The sequence below is a fragment of the Anomaloglossus baeobatrachus genome, chromosome 11 (assembly GCF_048569485.1).
Source record: "Anomaloglossus baeobatrachus isolate aAnoBae1 chromosome 11, aAnoBae1.hap1, whole genome shotgun sequence".
Classification (NCBI taxonomy): Eukaryota; Metazoa; Chordata; class Amphibia; order Anura; family Aromobatidae; genus Anomaloglossus; species Anomaloglossus baeobatrachus.
Window position 1 is genome coordinate 14,908,294 of NC_134363.1, and position 14,162 is coordinate 14,922,455.

The following is a 14,162-nucleotide window of genomic DNA, read 5'->3' on the forward strand; positions in this document are numbered from 1 at the left end:
CACCAAACCCAAACTACAGGTTTGCTTATCTCTAGCGAGCAGTACAATGCTCGGTGCTTGGTACTCAAAATTATGAATGAACACTACGATGCATGAGAGCTCATTAGTTTTAGTTGAGCAGGTCAGATGTTTGATTGGGCTAAACTTGAGTAACAAGTATATTCGAAGTCAGTGATTGGCCGGTTGGGCTCTCCACCCATATTCAGTTATCCAACTGGGGAAGGGAGGACGAGGTTTGATTTTTTTGGAAGCATTACATCTTAAAACATTGTTTTTACCCCCCAGTGAGAGTGATTCAATGACTGCAAGTGAGTCCCACCAGGGTGCCTGCTCACATCATTCAAAGAAGCGAGCCTGTGCTTTGTGTTTGATGTTCCATGAACACACATCCAATACTTGGCCGATCACGCCTAGTATCCAAGCACCCTGATGCTTGATTGAGTACCTAGCAGTGCTGAGCATTCTCGCCCATCATTAGTAATGACTAATGGCGTTAAGCCAGAAACGCGTAAACGTTAGTTGTGCACTGTCTGTCCATGCACGAATAAAGAAACACTGTTGATGCACCCAGCTGGATTCCTTTCTTCAGTGATTATTAATGAGCAGTTAATGCTCAGATGGGTGTGACTCATGACACATCGGAACACCGTCAAAAAATGGTTGAGCACCGCAACTACCCAAGTACCCTGGCTAGAGCCGAGCATACTAACCCATCATTATTGACAATGACCAATGGTCGAGTACCATTGGCTTTAATTATGAAAATATGGTTCTAATGGCAGCTAAAATGCTCAACTTTTTACCTGAATTGCTGTCAGCTTATAAAATCACTTAATTTTCATCTTTATTTTACAGTATTTTCCTTTACATGTAGATTCTGCAGATCCTACAACATCACATGTAATGAGACTGAGGCTGAATGTAATAATCTTTGTATGACTGAATCCATATACTATTACTCTAGTGAGTATAACTCAATTCTTCCTTTAAGTAAAAATACTGTATTACAACCTCAGATCTATACATTTTGTATTTCTTTTTATAGATTTATTAGAAGGAATTTCTTATAAAAGACTCCAAAAAGGCTGTGCTAATCCACATGTTTGTGGAAAGAAGCGCTCAGCTGATAGAGAATCTGGGAAATTTCGAATGTCTATGAATTGCTGCGTAGGCGACTTGTGCAATAATGACGAGTATGATTGTAAGTGTCACAATAGTCTTCATGCTAGAGGAATAATTTACTGATGTGCAAACTCTAAACTTAATTTTAATTTACAGTTAATATTTTACGGCTGAAATTCCAAGTCTTGTGACCAAAAACAACAGCTGCATGAGCATATCTGATGCTATTAAGTCAGGTCACAAAACTTGTGTTTTTTCTGGGACTTGTGGTCATAACAGAGACAAGATTTAGCTCTTTTCTAAAAGAAAACTTTTACAACTTTTCCATAAGCTGCTTCAATCCCTCTCCATTTACGAGATCCATGCTTGTGTAAGGAGGTGTCGGATTCCTGCCACTGAAGATATATAAAACCTATATACTTTATATAGATACACCTAAATAAATTGGGAATGGTTGGTGATATTGTGGCACCCAAGGGTTCAGTTGCCACAAATATACCTGTACCTGGGCAGGGAAGGATCTCCACATTAGGTAATCCCACATACAACATTTCCACTCCAAGCCTGGAGGGGGAGCTCTACAAGTCGAGTTCAGGTGAGGTCCCCTTTAAATCCAGGTTTGGAGGCGGAGTCAGAGAGACAGTTGACAGTTGGAGAGAAGGACACTGTGCGAGCAGAGAGTGAGGGAAGACATCAAAATGGAGAGGGCAGTGCTTAGCCCGCACAAGTAACTGTGTGACCGCCTGAGGGATCAAGAGTGAGGCAAAAGAGGAGTGACCGGGGAGGTGGAGCCAGACCGGTTCATCCCCAAGGAACAGCGCTGATTATCGGACACCGGCGTCCGAGATTGTGAGGGATCTAATCTGCCCAGCAATAAAGACCGGGGGCCAGGGAGACTGCAGATCTCCTGGCTGCAGCAGCACCTGAAGGCAAAGCCGCTACACAGAGCTTAGGGACCACAGTGAGTACAGCAGTGCACCTTAGAGAAGCTCCCGCCGCCTGCCATAAATGTGAAGACAGTGAGAGAGGGACAAGGTATAGCTCCAGACAGCCTAGGACCAAGGAGAAACATAGCGCAGCAGGGAGGCCTCACAACTGACCTGGTGCAGAGATCCTGAACTGTTCCCAGATTACCCAAAAACTGTAACATCAGAAACTGAACCCATTTTTAATAACACCTGCAAGTAAAACCTGGTCAGAGTTAATGAATTGGTGTGATGCACTTTATTTCTTTCATCTGAGAAGCCATAGGCTGCTGCACTAAAGTGACAGTTGAAAAGGCTGTGAAGAAAAACCGCCATATCTGTGTACTACTAAAACTGCCCTGGGGACCCCGCTTCACCTACGGGAAGTGTAAACAACTGGCTGCCTAACCATCACCCCAGAGGTCTGACCTGCAGCCCCAGTAACCATACTGGAACCGTAGGTGGCGTCACGAAATACTTTTATTTATTTATTTTTTATTTTTATTATTTATTGACTTTCAGCGACCACCAGGGCCACGGAAAGGGGCACAGGCCCCCGTGACATAATCCCATTAACCAACACCCGGAACCGAGTACCCCACGGCCCTGGGGCGGGTCAATATCAACTTCCTGTTTGTGGCTCATTAGTATATGGGAGGGAGAAACTTTTCAAGATGGGTGGTGACTATGGTGGCCATTTTGAAGTCGGCCATTTTGGTTGTTTCAGATGCTGCACATATTGTATCTTCACAGCATAGACAATTGCCTTCAAATGACCCCAAATATAAAAGTTTAGGGGGGTCATATCAGTAGACCTTAGTGGCCATTCAACTGGCCTATGACGACCAATCCACTTTCCAGGAAACTGTTCATGTAGGAATGCTCGGACCTGACACCCATAATGTGGTGGTGTACCATCCTGCTGGAAAAATTCAGGGAATGTGCCATCTTCAGTGCATAAAGAAATGATACTGGAAGACTGTGCTAACATTTCTTCTGCAGCGTGTCAAGAGTGGCAGAAGAGGGTTGCATTGATAATCCAACACAATGGGCAGCAGTTTGAACACATTTTATAAGGGGTCATAAAATTAAAAATAACAAATGAACAAATAAAGATACATTAAAAGAAAGCACACCATTGTTTTTCTTATGAAATTCTCAATAGGTTTGATGTGTTCCCTGACCCTCTTTCCATTGGAAAAAATAACATTGGATTCAAAATGTCCAACTTCAAACTGGCCGTCATGGTCACCACCCATTTTGAAAAGTTTCCCCCCTCCCATTTGCTAATGAGCCACAAACAGGAAGTTGATATCACCAATCATTCTCAATTTTTTTAGGTGTATCCATATAAATGGCCCACCCTATGTATATATATATATATATATATATATATATATATATATAAAAAAAGTTTACAAATATATATATATATATATAAAATTAAAAATGCGTTGATATATATATATATATATATATATATATATATATATGTTTTTATATATTTATATCAACATATTTTTATTTTTATATATATATATATATACATACAACTTTTTATGTATCTGAAGTCATATGAAGAAAGTGTGCTAAATTGATCTGCCCGTTACTTCATGCTTGAATTTTAATATGTTGAACAAAAATACTTTATAGAAGAGTACTGTTTGCCTCTGTGTCTTTACTGTGGGTGAGACCTGGTTTGCTTGAGACGTCAGCAATATACTCCTGCTCCAGAGGAACAACAACATAAACCCTTGCACCCAACTAGGTCGACCACACCATCACACACAATATCTCCACCCTGTTGAGATGGATGGGACATCTGAGGACCAAGCCCAGGACCACCTCATACTTGCTGTGAATAATTGTATATATTCCTGTTTAGAAATCCTGAGCAGAAATCCTAGGTAGACCTCAGTAACTTTGTACCTTAGAGCACTGTTAAAAAATGAGGGATAGATATTTAGGCTGCTCTTGTGTTTCCCTAAGGCCGGGACCACCGGGGCGCTAATGCGATCCTCGCATGACACTTGGCTCACTCTGGCAGCACAGCAGGAGCAGAGTGTCATGCGAGTGTTATTGCGACTGAGATCCAATCATGCGATCGGACCTCAGCTGCAGGGGATGGTTCGACACTGAGGAGGGGCGGGCCGGCACTGCGAAGGGGAGGGCCGGCACGGAGTAGGCGAGAGAGGGATTTATCTCCCTCTCTCCTCCATAGCCGACTATTGCCATTCTCACACTGCACTCGCGGTACACCAGTGTACTGCGAGTAGAGTGCGTTCATTTTCTCACCCCATTGACTTGAATGGGTGCGAGAGAAAAAGTCTCGCATTTCAATTGCAGCATGCTACGATTGTTTTCTCGGTCCGATTGGGGCTGAGAAAATAATCGCTCATGTGTGCTGACACATTGCTTAATATTGGTCCGAGTGGAATGCGATGTTTTATCACACTCCACTCTGTCCGATTTTCATGCCGTGTGTCCTAGGCCTTAAGGCCCCATTACACGCAATGACTTCACTAACTAGATGTCGTTGGGCGTCACGGAATTCGTGATGCACATCTGGCCTTGTTAGCAACGTCGCTGTGTGTGACACGTACGAGCGACCGCTAAGGATCAAAAATGCTCACCTAATCGCTGATCGTTGACACGTCATTCATTTTCAAAATGTCATTGCTGTTTCAGGATGCAGGTTGTTCGTCGTTCCTGAGGCAGCACACATCGCTACGTTTGACACTCCAGGAATGACGAACAACACCGTACCTGCGTCCTCCAGCAACGAGGTGGGCGTGACTTCCATGCAGCTGCTCTCCGCCTCTCCGCTTCTATTGGACGGCTGCTGTGTGACGTCACTGTGATGCCACACAAACCGCCCCCTTAGAAAATTGGCTGTTCGCCAGCCACAGCGTTGCTAGGAGGGTAAGTATTTGTGACGGGTACTAGCGATTTTGTGCGCCACGGGCAGCGATTTGCCCGTAACGCACAAACGACGGGGCGGGTTCTTTCACGAGTGACATCGCTAGCGATGTTGCTGCATGTAAAGCCCCCTTTAGAAAATAAAAAGCAATCTAGAGTAACAAAATTAATCAGAAATCAGAAATATTCCAGTTTCTGACAGTAACAAGAGACAACATTGTATTGTAATGACATTAGAAAATAATCTTGACCAAGAGTTCTAAATAAATCCTAATATTTAATTACACCTAAAGTATTTATTTCTCCAGTTCTTGAAGAAATTCAAAAAGAAATCATCACGCACTCCAACACAAAGATGTTAAGTGGCTCAGATCATAAATAGATCATTTTACTAATTACAGGTGAGCAAACTTTATTTATTAAAGCAAGTCGACATTTTACTGTCCAAAGCATGAAAAAAAAAATACAACTTTTGATATAGGTAAAAACAGTTATATTGTTATACGTATACATATGCTGTTGTATACAGTGTGTCCACCCATAACCTGTCCACTGCCATTAACTTGAGATTGGCGGAAGCTATAGATATAGAAGTGGTGTCTAGGTATAGTAAAGTAGCCATGTGCTACGCAGTGAAACCACCTATAGCGCCACCTGGTGGAAAACAACAGAGTTCGCATTTTTATCTTGAAAACAGAACGAGATAAAGACAAAAAGTGAATTACAAAGTTGTAGGGCATCATCAATTAAATATGAATTGACACCTTGCATACTGAAATGCTATGATATGAAACCCATGACCCCCCCAAAACATTGAATGCTGGTCACATATGGCGCTCATGTAACTTTGATGCTCAAAGTGGCCCCCGTCAGCTGCAATACACATCTGGACTCTGCACAGCATACTGTATCTTGCTGCACGTTGTGCAATATGGTAGGTGACACATTTGCACAAGCATCTGTGATACGTCGTCGTAGGTCCTGCAAATTTGGTGGAGGGGTCGCATACACCTGCTGTTTGATGTGACCTCACAGAAAAAAGTCCAATGGGGTCAGGTCAGTTGAGCGTGGAGGCCACTCCACACAGCCACCATACCCAATGACTTGTAGGAAGGTCTCCATGAGGCATCGCTTCACGTCCGCAGCCTTGTGAGTTTTGCACGTTCTAATCATAGCATTTCTGAATGCAAGGTGTCGATTCGTATTGAATTGATGATGCCCAAAACTTTGTAATTCACTTTTTTTCTCTATCTTGTTCCGTTTTCGAAATAAAAATTCTAACTTCATTGTTTTCCACCAGGTGGCGCTATAGGTGGTTTCATTGCGTAACACATGGCTACTTTACTATACCTAGACACCACTTCTATGCCTATAGCTGCTGCCATTCTCAAGTTAATGGCGGTGCATAGGATATGGGTGGACACACTGTATACTGCTGTTATTGTTTAAATGTATTGTATGCAAAATATTTTTTTCCTAATGATGTCTACTGTTTTTGTGCCAACAGATGGGACAGAGAAGAAATATTTTTTGAAAGTTGTATTAATTATTTCCTGCAAATTAAACTTTGACAGAAGTACTGGGATTACAGAAATATGAAGAAGCTCATGGACTCTCAGTCCTCAATTAATAAAAAAATGAATAAACGAATGAATGAATGAATGAATGAATGAATAAATGCTTGATAAAGCCTTAATTCTAATGCACTTCCTCTGATCTGTTTTAAAGGGAAACTAATCCATGGATAGTATGTATCAGATATTGGTATGTGATTTCATTCATGTATGTTTGACTCCGAAATGCTGTGGATTTTAAAAGCCGGCAGGAAATCAAGTTCCAAAGATAACTAGTCATATAGGAGGGACCTTAGTGGCTTTTCTCTGCCTGCTCTCCTCGAGTGACAGGTCTCTCCCTGCATGCAAGCATAGGAAAATATCTGTCCGTTTCACTCTTTATGTGAAATGACATCCAACAAGCAGCACAACACAAACAGAAAACCAGGGATGGCATTGGAGATAGGGAGAGGAAAGTGATGTTATATCCTAACACTCACCTGAGTCTGATCCCTGCACTCCCTAATGTCCCTAGAAGGGTCCTTCCCCCATTCACCATCGCGTGTGTAGGCCCTCACCTACCCCGAACTCACCTTGACTAATGCGGTGCCCAGAAAGAAACTAGTCTCGCCACTGCAATAAAACAACACGAGGAAGGTAAAACAAATGGGTGGGGAAAAAAACAACAAATAGCAATACATGGCTTGTCCAGCAGGAAACTTCACAGCAGCAACTGAAACAACCACCTCAGCTTCTTCAGAGACAGGCTTCTTCAAAGTGTTCAGTATAGAAGATTTATAACCGGCATGGAGTGAAACCAGGAGTGGGTAAATATAGCAGAAGAGAGTATTGATAAGATTCTACAGCTGCGATTAAGGCTATGAGTAATCTTAGCCAGAAGTCAAATTCTTCTTAACTTCTTCTGCAAGACATGAAAGTAAATCCACTGAAATACAAGATAACAGTCAAGTAGACTCCACAGAGAACCTGTGATCAATTGAGCGTTGGGATTTCATAATACCATATCTCCCAAAGGTAACATGTGGACATGACCCACTCGTCCTGGTCCATCACTGGCACCTGAAAGGGAAAAGCCACCAGGAGACCTTTCTATCTGACTAGTCCGCAAGCAGCATGGTCCCTGGTGGTTTTTACAATATGTTTTTCACTGAAGCACAGCAGCATTTCAGAGTCAAACAAATGTGGCTAAAGTCATACAGTCAGTGTCTAATACACACTGTCCGTGTCACGTTACCCTTAGTAATAAATGTAATAACATTTTTCACTGTATTCAGTCAGAGGAAAACAATGTGGAAAAGAAGCGCAATAGGGTCTTACCCCAGAAAAATGGGGGGGAGTCAAGGAGGGTGGTCTTACTCACCTATAGGGGTTGTGAAAGTCACAACGCCTATAACAGCATATTAAGAAATCCAAGCCACGGCAGCGGACCCAAAAAATGGCAGATAACAGAGAGTAGTAGATAGGGATGTCAAACTGCGCCACTGACTCAGCCGATCCAGGAGATTATGGATTGATGTTGCTTTTATTCATTACACAGATCAAGTCAACGCGTTTCGGGAGTCACAGCTCCCTTCATCAGGACAGACTGGCAAGCAAAACAAATCACTTGTTTTGATTTGTTTTGCTTGCCAGTCTGTCCTGATGAAGGGAGCTGTGACTCCCGAAACGCGTTGACTTGATCTGTGTAATGAATAAAAGCAACATCAATCCATAATCTCCTGGATCGGCTGAGTCAGTGGCGCGGTTTGACATCCCTATCTACTACTCTCTGTTATCTGCTATTTTTCACTGTATAACATGAAAATTCTTTCTTTACATTACATTTGAGAGCTGGGGCTTTTCTAAATGGTAAAATATAAGTAAAATAGTATATTTGGGGATGTACAACACCCGTATGTCTTATGTTGCTATTTGTAGTATATTCTAGCAATCATAAATTTTAGATCATCGGACCAGATGTAAACTTCTGACATCTGACTGTTTAGAATACTGAAAGGTAAAAAAGAATTTCCAATGCCTAAATATTTTAATGAAAATTGGATTATCTGAACACTTCAATAAATATTCACAAAACAATGTGTTGTGTGTATGACTTTATGGAAAAGTTCTAAAAACAAAGGATGGAATTTCTGAAACAAGCAAAATTCTGGATTTTAAATGAAATATAAAATGATATTATAAAATATAATAAACAGTATATAACAAAAGTGAGTACACCCCTCACATGTTTGTAGATCTTTTTATTATATCTTTTTATAGGACAAATAGGAGACCCTGTAGAGCTAAGATATCGGGAACAATGAAAATGGGAATATAGATTTGCATTACTGCTATGAAAAACATACAAAAATTTAGATACTTAGCACATACAAATGGCCAGTTTTGTGTGAGCCCAACAAGCAATGGCAAGGTGACCTCTTTTTGTTGTGTCCGTATAAAACTAATGCCTCTATTTGGGATGAAAACCTACAATTTATGCACGGATAGGAACCTGTATATGGTGAATTAAAATAGCCTAAAGGCTGCTTTAAACACAGCGACATCGCTAGCGATGTCGCTGGTGAAAGCACCTGCCCCCGTCAGTTGTGCGTCACCGGCAAATCGCTGCCTGTGGCGCACAACATTGCTAGGACCCATCACATGTACATACCTGCCTAGCGACGTCGCTGTGGCCGGTGAACCACCTCCTTTCTAAGGGGGAGGTTTGTGCGGTGTCACAGCGACGTCACACAGCAGCCATCCAATAGAAGCGGAGGGGCGAAGAGCAAACGAAAGAAAGTGATACTTACCTCGTTGCCGGAGGACGCAGGTACGGTGTTGTTTGTCGTTCCTGAGGTGTCGCATGTAGCGATGTGTGCTGCCTCAGGAACGATGAACAACCTGTGTCCAAAAGCAGCAACGATATTTGGGATTAGAGCAACGTGTCAAAGATCAACGATTATGTGAGTATTTTTCATCGTTAGCGGTCGTTCGTACGTTTCACACGCAACAACGTCATTAACGAGGCTGGATGTGCGTCACAAATTCTGTGCCCTCAACGACATCTCGTTAGCAATATCGTTGTGTGTAAAGCCCCCTTAAGGCTGAGGAGCAGAAGTGCTCAGTTAGAAGGCATACCCCTGTATTGTAAGGAAAAGACTCGTGACAAATCCTACTTTTGTAATGTGAATAGATGAAGCTGAACCTGAACATAGTAACAAAAAGGAGACAATTACACTCTGTAGCGCTAAGATATGTGGACTACACTGAAGATCTGACGCTTTGATACAATGTAAAATATTCAGTGTGCAGCTTGTATAACAGTGTACATTTGGTGCCCTATAAATAACTTAACACAGCCATTAATGTCTAAACTGCTGGCAAAAAAGTGAATACACCCCTAAGTGAAAATGGCCATATTGCGACCAACTAGCAATTTTCCCCCTCTGGTTCATGTGACTCATTATTGTTACAAGGTTGCCAGTGTGAATGGGGATGTTACAGGGGGACCGGCAGATTAGGACCAGGGGGTATATATCCTAATCGCCAGTTGGGGCCCACCGTGCTCCAGATGACAAAGGAGCTGCTGGCACCTGAGGGTTAGGCGGAGACTATAGAGCTGGATGGCTCTGAGATAACCCAGGAACTCTGGGAACCGGTCACGTGTGTTGGGACACGTCAGACCAGACGACAACCTGATTAGCGTTTTGGTGCACCTAGCGCTACACCAACCACATGTGCAGGAAACACGTCAGGCCGGGTGGTAACCAGGTAGCGTTGACCGGAAGACCGCCATGAAAGCGCCCTGTCGGCCACGTGTGTAGGACACGTCAGGCCGAGCGGTCCTCCGATTAGCATTTCTGGCCACCTCTCGACTGGCCACGTGTGTGTAGGACACGTCAGGCCAGATGGGTACACCAGTAGCGTTGACCGGGAAGCCGAGGAGGATAAGGAACACCCTGTTAACTCCACAGGGGTCCTGGGGTACGCTGTCCGTGCGCGTAGGGGGCACAACCAACCGGACAGGAAGCACAGCAGCCGCAGCCCAGTTAACGCCACTGGGCTGCTATAGCAAGACTGGAACGGCAGGAGGGAAGCACGGCGCCTGACCCTGATGTGCCGAGCCACGAATCTTGGCGTGACAGGCACCGTTCGCCTAACCCTACCTACTGCTTCCCAACATAGGCTTATGCCGCAATGAGGCTCTAACATGGAGGTGTGCTCAGACTGAGCAAAAGTGAAGACTGCGCACCTCCATGTTGTCTCCAGCCCCTTTTATAACCTGGGTCCGCCCCAAAGCCAGGGTGGAACCACCAAGGTCCAATAGCAGAGTGCCATGTCATCAGAGACGTTACATGCGACCTATCCGGAACCGCCACGTCATTGATGGCCTCATGGCAGCCACGCCCCAAACACTTCACCAGTCATCGTCTGACGACCAATACCGAGGTGCCAGATCATAGAAGCAGGCCTCTGCGAGCCAGTCCGGAGTTGCCACGTCATCAGGACACCTGACACCCTCTGCCCTATCAGGGCCTGCCACCTCACGGACATGCTCAGTGAGGTCCTTACCGGACCTAGCCTCTGATGCACTAAGGGCCTGAGCATGCTCAGTAGCCTGAGCAACAGGCTTAGAAAGCAGACTATCAGTTTGAGCATGCTCAGCAGGCACATCCCAGAACTTAGACACAGCACGAAGTCCAAGTACCTGTGCAAAGAGGCTGTTAGGGTTAATTGTTGGAGCATGCTCAGTAGCCTGAACTGAGGACTTAGTCTCAGACATAACACAAACAGGCTGAGCATGCTCACTAGGCAAAACACCGGGCTTAGACTCTGGCTGGGGTAAATCGGCGCACGCATGCGCACTAGCCGCCTCTCCACACTCAGACGTGGTGGAAGGAACAGCCAACTGGACGACCTGAGGCACGGCCAAGAACGGCAGCCGGCGCCTGGGCGCAACAGGAACCGCAGCAGACTGCTTGCGGCTATGGCGGCGCCGGTTCGTAACAGTACCCCCCTCTAGCGGCCCTCCCACTCGAATGGTCTATAGTCGCCACAGATGCCACTGAGCGACGGGCGGAAGATGGAGACATGCAGTGGGAGCTACAAGACTCGCTCCACCGCGTAATCACCCCAAACGACCAGTCGATATGTGGGGAATGCCGCTTCAACCAAGGAATACCCAGCAGAATATCATCTGCACCCTTAGGGAGAACCAGAAATGAAATGGTCTCCCTATGACCAGATGACATGGCAAGGGTAATGGGCACTGTCCGCTGGTGAATTACCTTGGGCAACAAGGACCCATCCACCACACGGACTCTCACTGGCCTTGGCATTTGCACCAGCGGCATGGCATGCCGCCGGGCAAAAGAGGAGGAAATGAAACTATCCCCAGCACCTGTGTCCACACTTGCCCTTGTGGACCATGTTGGCCCCTTAAAGGAAATGGACGCGGGAAACGTCAACCAAATGGATGACGCAGAGTCCAGTCTACCTCCAGCTATGGTCACCAATCGCGGTCGCTTACCCTGACGCTTTGGGCAACGGTTGGCATAATGACCATACTGCCCACAAGCGAAACAGGAAATGCCCTTGCGACTCGAAGACCTAGCAACACCAACCCTCACGATGTCCATAGGGACAGAGATGTCCTCTAAGGGAGGTGCAGTAGGAGAGTCCACTACAGTGGCTGAACGACCCTCTGACCTACGCTCCAGCTGACGTTCGGAGGTCCGCAGGTCAATGCGGGTAGCCAGAGTCATGAGGCCCTCAAGGGTAGTTGGTACCTCACGCGACGCTAATGCGTCCTTCACGTGCGAGGCTAATCCCCTCCAGAACAGTGGAATGAGAGTCCTCTCTGACCACCCCAGTTCTGCAGCAAGTGTCCTGAAACTCACAGCATATTGACTTGAGGGGGTACGCCCCTGCTCCAAAGTCAGTAGCTGTAGGGCCGAGTCGTGAGTGACCTGAGGCCCCAGGAACACTTGTCGCAAGGACTCCAAAAACTCCTTAGAGTCCTGTACTACGGGGTCATTCCTCTCCCAGAATTGTGTAGCCCACTCCAGTGCTCTATCAGAGAGCAAGGAGATGATAAACCCCACCTTCGACCTCTCTGTAGGAAACCGTGCAGCCAACAGCTCTAGATTGACTGAGCACTGGTTCACGAATCCCCTACATGCCTTGCTGTTCCCCGTAAACTTGTTGGGCAGCGAGAGGTGAGGGAGGGTTGGAGTAGGCTTGGTGACTGACACCATTGCAGCCGCTTGAGCCACCACATCATCCATATCAGCAGCAAGAGCAGACTTCTCCAGAGACCTCACTCTGGCATCAAGCTGCAGCATGAACTGACGTAGCTGCTCCATCTCCGCCATGCCAGCCAGACCCTGGCGCAGTCTTACTGTTATGGGGGGACCGGCAGATTAGGACCAGGGGTATATATCCTAATCGCCAGTCGGGGCCCACCGTGCTCCAGATGACAAAGGAGCTGCTGGCACCTGAGGGTTAGGCGGAGACTATAGAGCTGGATGGCTCTGAGATAACCCAGGAACTCTGGGAACCGGTCACGTGTGTTGGGACACGTCAGACCGGACGTCAACCTGATTAGCGTTTTGGTGCACCTAGCGCTACACCAACCACGTGTGCAGGAAACACGTCAGGCCGGGTGGTAACCAGGTAGCGTTGACCGGAAGACCGCCACAAAAGCGCCCTGTCGGCCACGTGTGTAGGACACGTCAGGCCAAGCGGTCCTCCAATTAGCGTTTCTGGCCACCTCTCGACTGGCCACGTGTGTGTAGGACACGTCAGGCCAGATGGGTACACCAGTAGCGTTGACCGGGAAGCCAAGGAGGATAAGGAACACCCTGTTAACTCCACAGGGGTCCTGGGGTACGCTGTCCGTGCGCGTAGGGGGCACAACCGGACAGGAAGCACAGCAGCCGCAGCCCAGTTAACGCCACTGGGCTGCTATAGCAAGACTGGAACGGCAGGAGGGAAGCACGGCACCTGACCCTGATGTGCCGAGCCACGAATCTTGGCGTGACAGGCACCGTTCGCCTAACCCTACCTACTGCTTCCCAACATAGGCTTATGCCGCAATGAGGCTCTAACATGGAGGTGTGCTCAGACTGAGCAAAAGTGAAGACTGCGCACCTCCATGTTGTCTCCAGCCCCTTTTATAACCTGGGTTCGCCCCAAAGCCAGGGTGGAACCACCAAGGTCCAATAGCAGAGTGCCATGTCATCAGTGACGTTACATGCGACCTATCTGGAGCCGCCACGTCATTGATGACCTCATGGCAGCCACGCCCCAAACACTTCACCAGTCATCGTCTGACGACCAATACCGAGGTGCCAGATCATAGGGGCGGGCCTCTGCGAGCCAGTCCGGAGTTGCCACGTCATCAGGACATCTGACACCCTCTGCCCTATCAGGGCCTGCCACCTCACGGACATGCTCAGTGAGGTCCTTACCGGACCTAGCCTCTGATGCACTAAGGGCCTGAGCATGCTCAGTAGCCTGAGCAACAGGCTTAGAAAGCAGACTATCAGTTTGAGCATGCTCAGTAGGCACATCCCAGAACTTAGACACAGCACGAAGTCCA

At 46.3% G+C, this 14,162-nt stretch overlaps 1 long non-coding RNA gene across 2 annotated transcripts; it reads left to right on the top strand.

Annotated features, from left to right (window-relative positions):
• The first annotated feature begins 1,062 nt into the window (after nt 1-1,062).
• On the top strand, nt 1,063-6,651 carry LOC142256537 (uncharacterized). Of its 2 annotated transcripts, none has more exons than XR_012727535.1 (3): nt 1,063-1,201; nt 5,315-5,407; nt 6,514-6,651. It is a non-coding gene; the product is annotated as an uncharacterized LOC142256537 (long non-coding RNA). The 2 variants fall into 2 exon arrangements; XR_012727534.1 differs by lacking the exon at nt 1,063-1,201 and adding an exon at nt 2,017-2,083.
• The last annotated feature ends 7,511 nt before the right edge of the window (nt 6,652-14,162 follow it).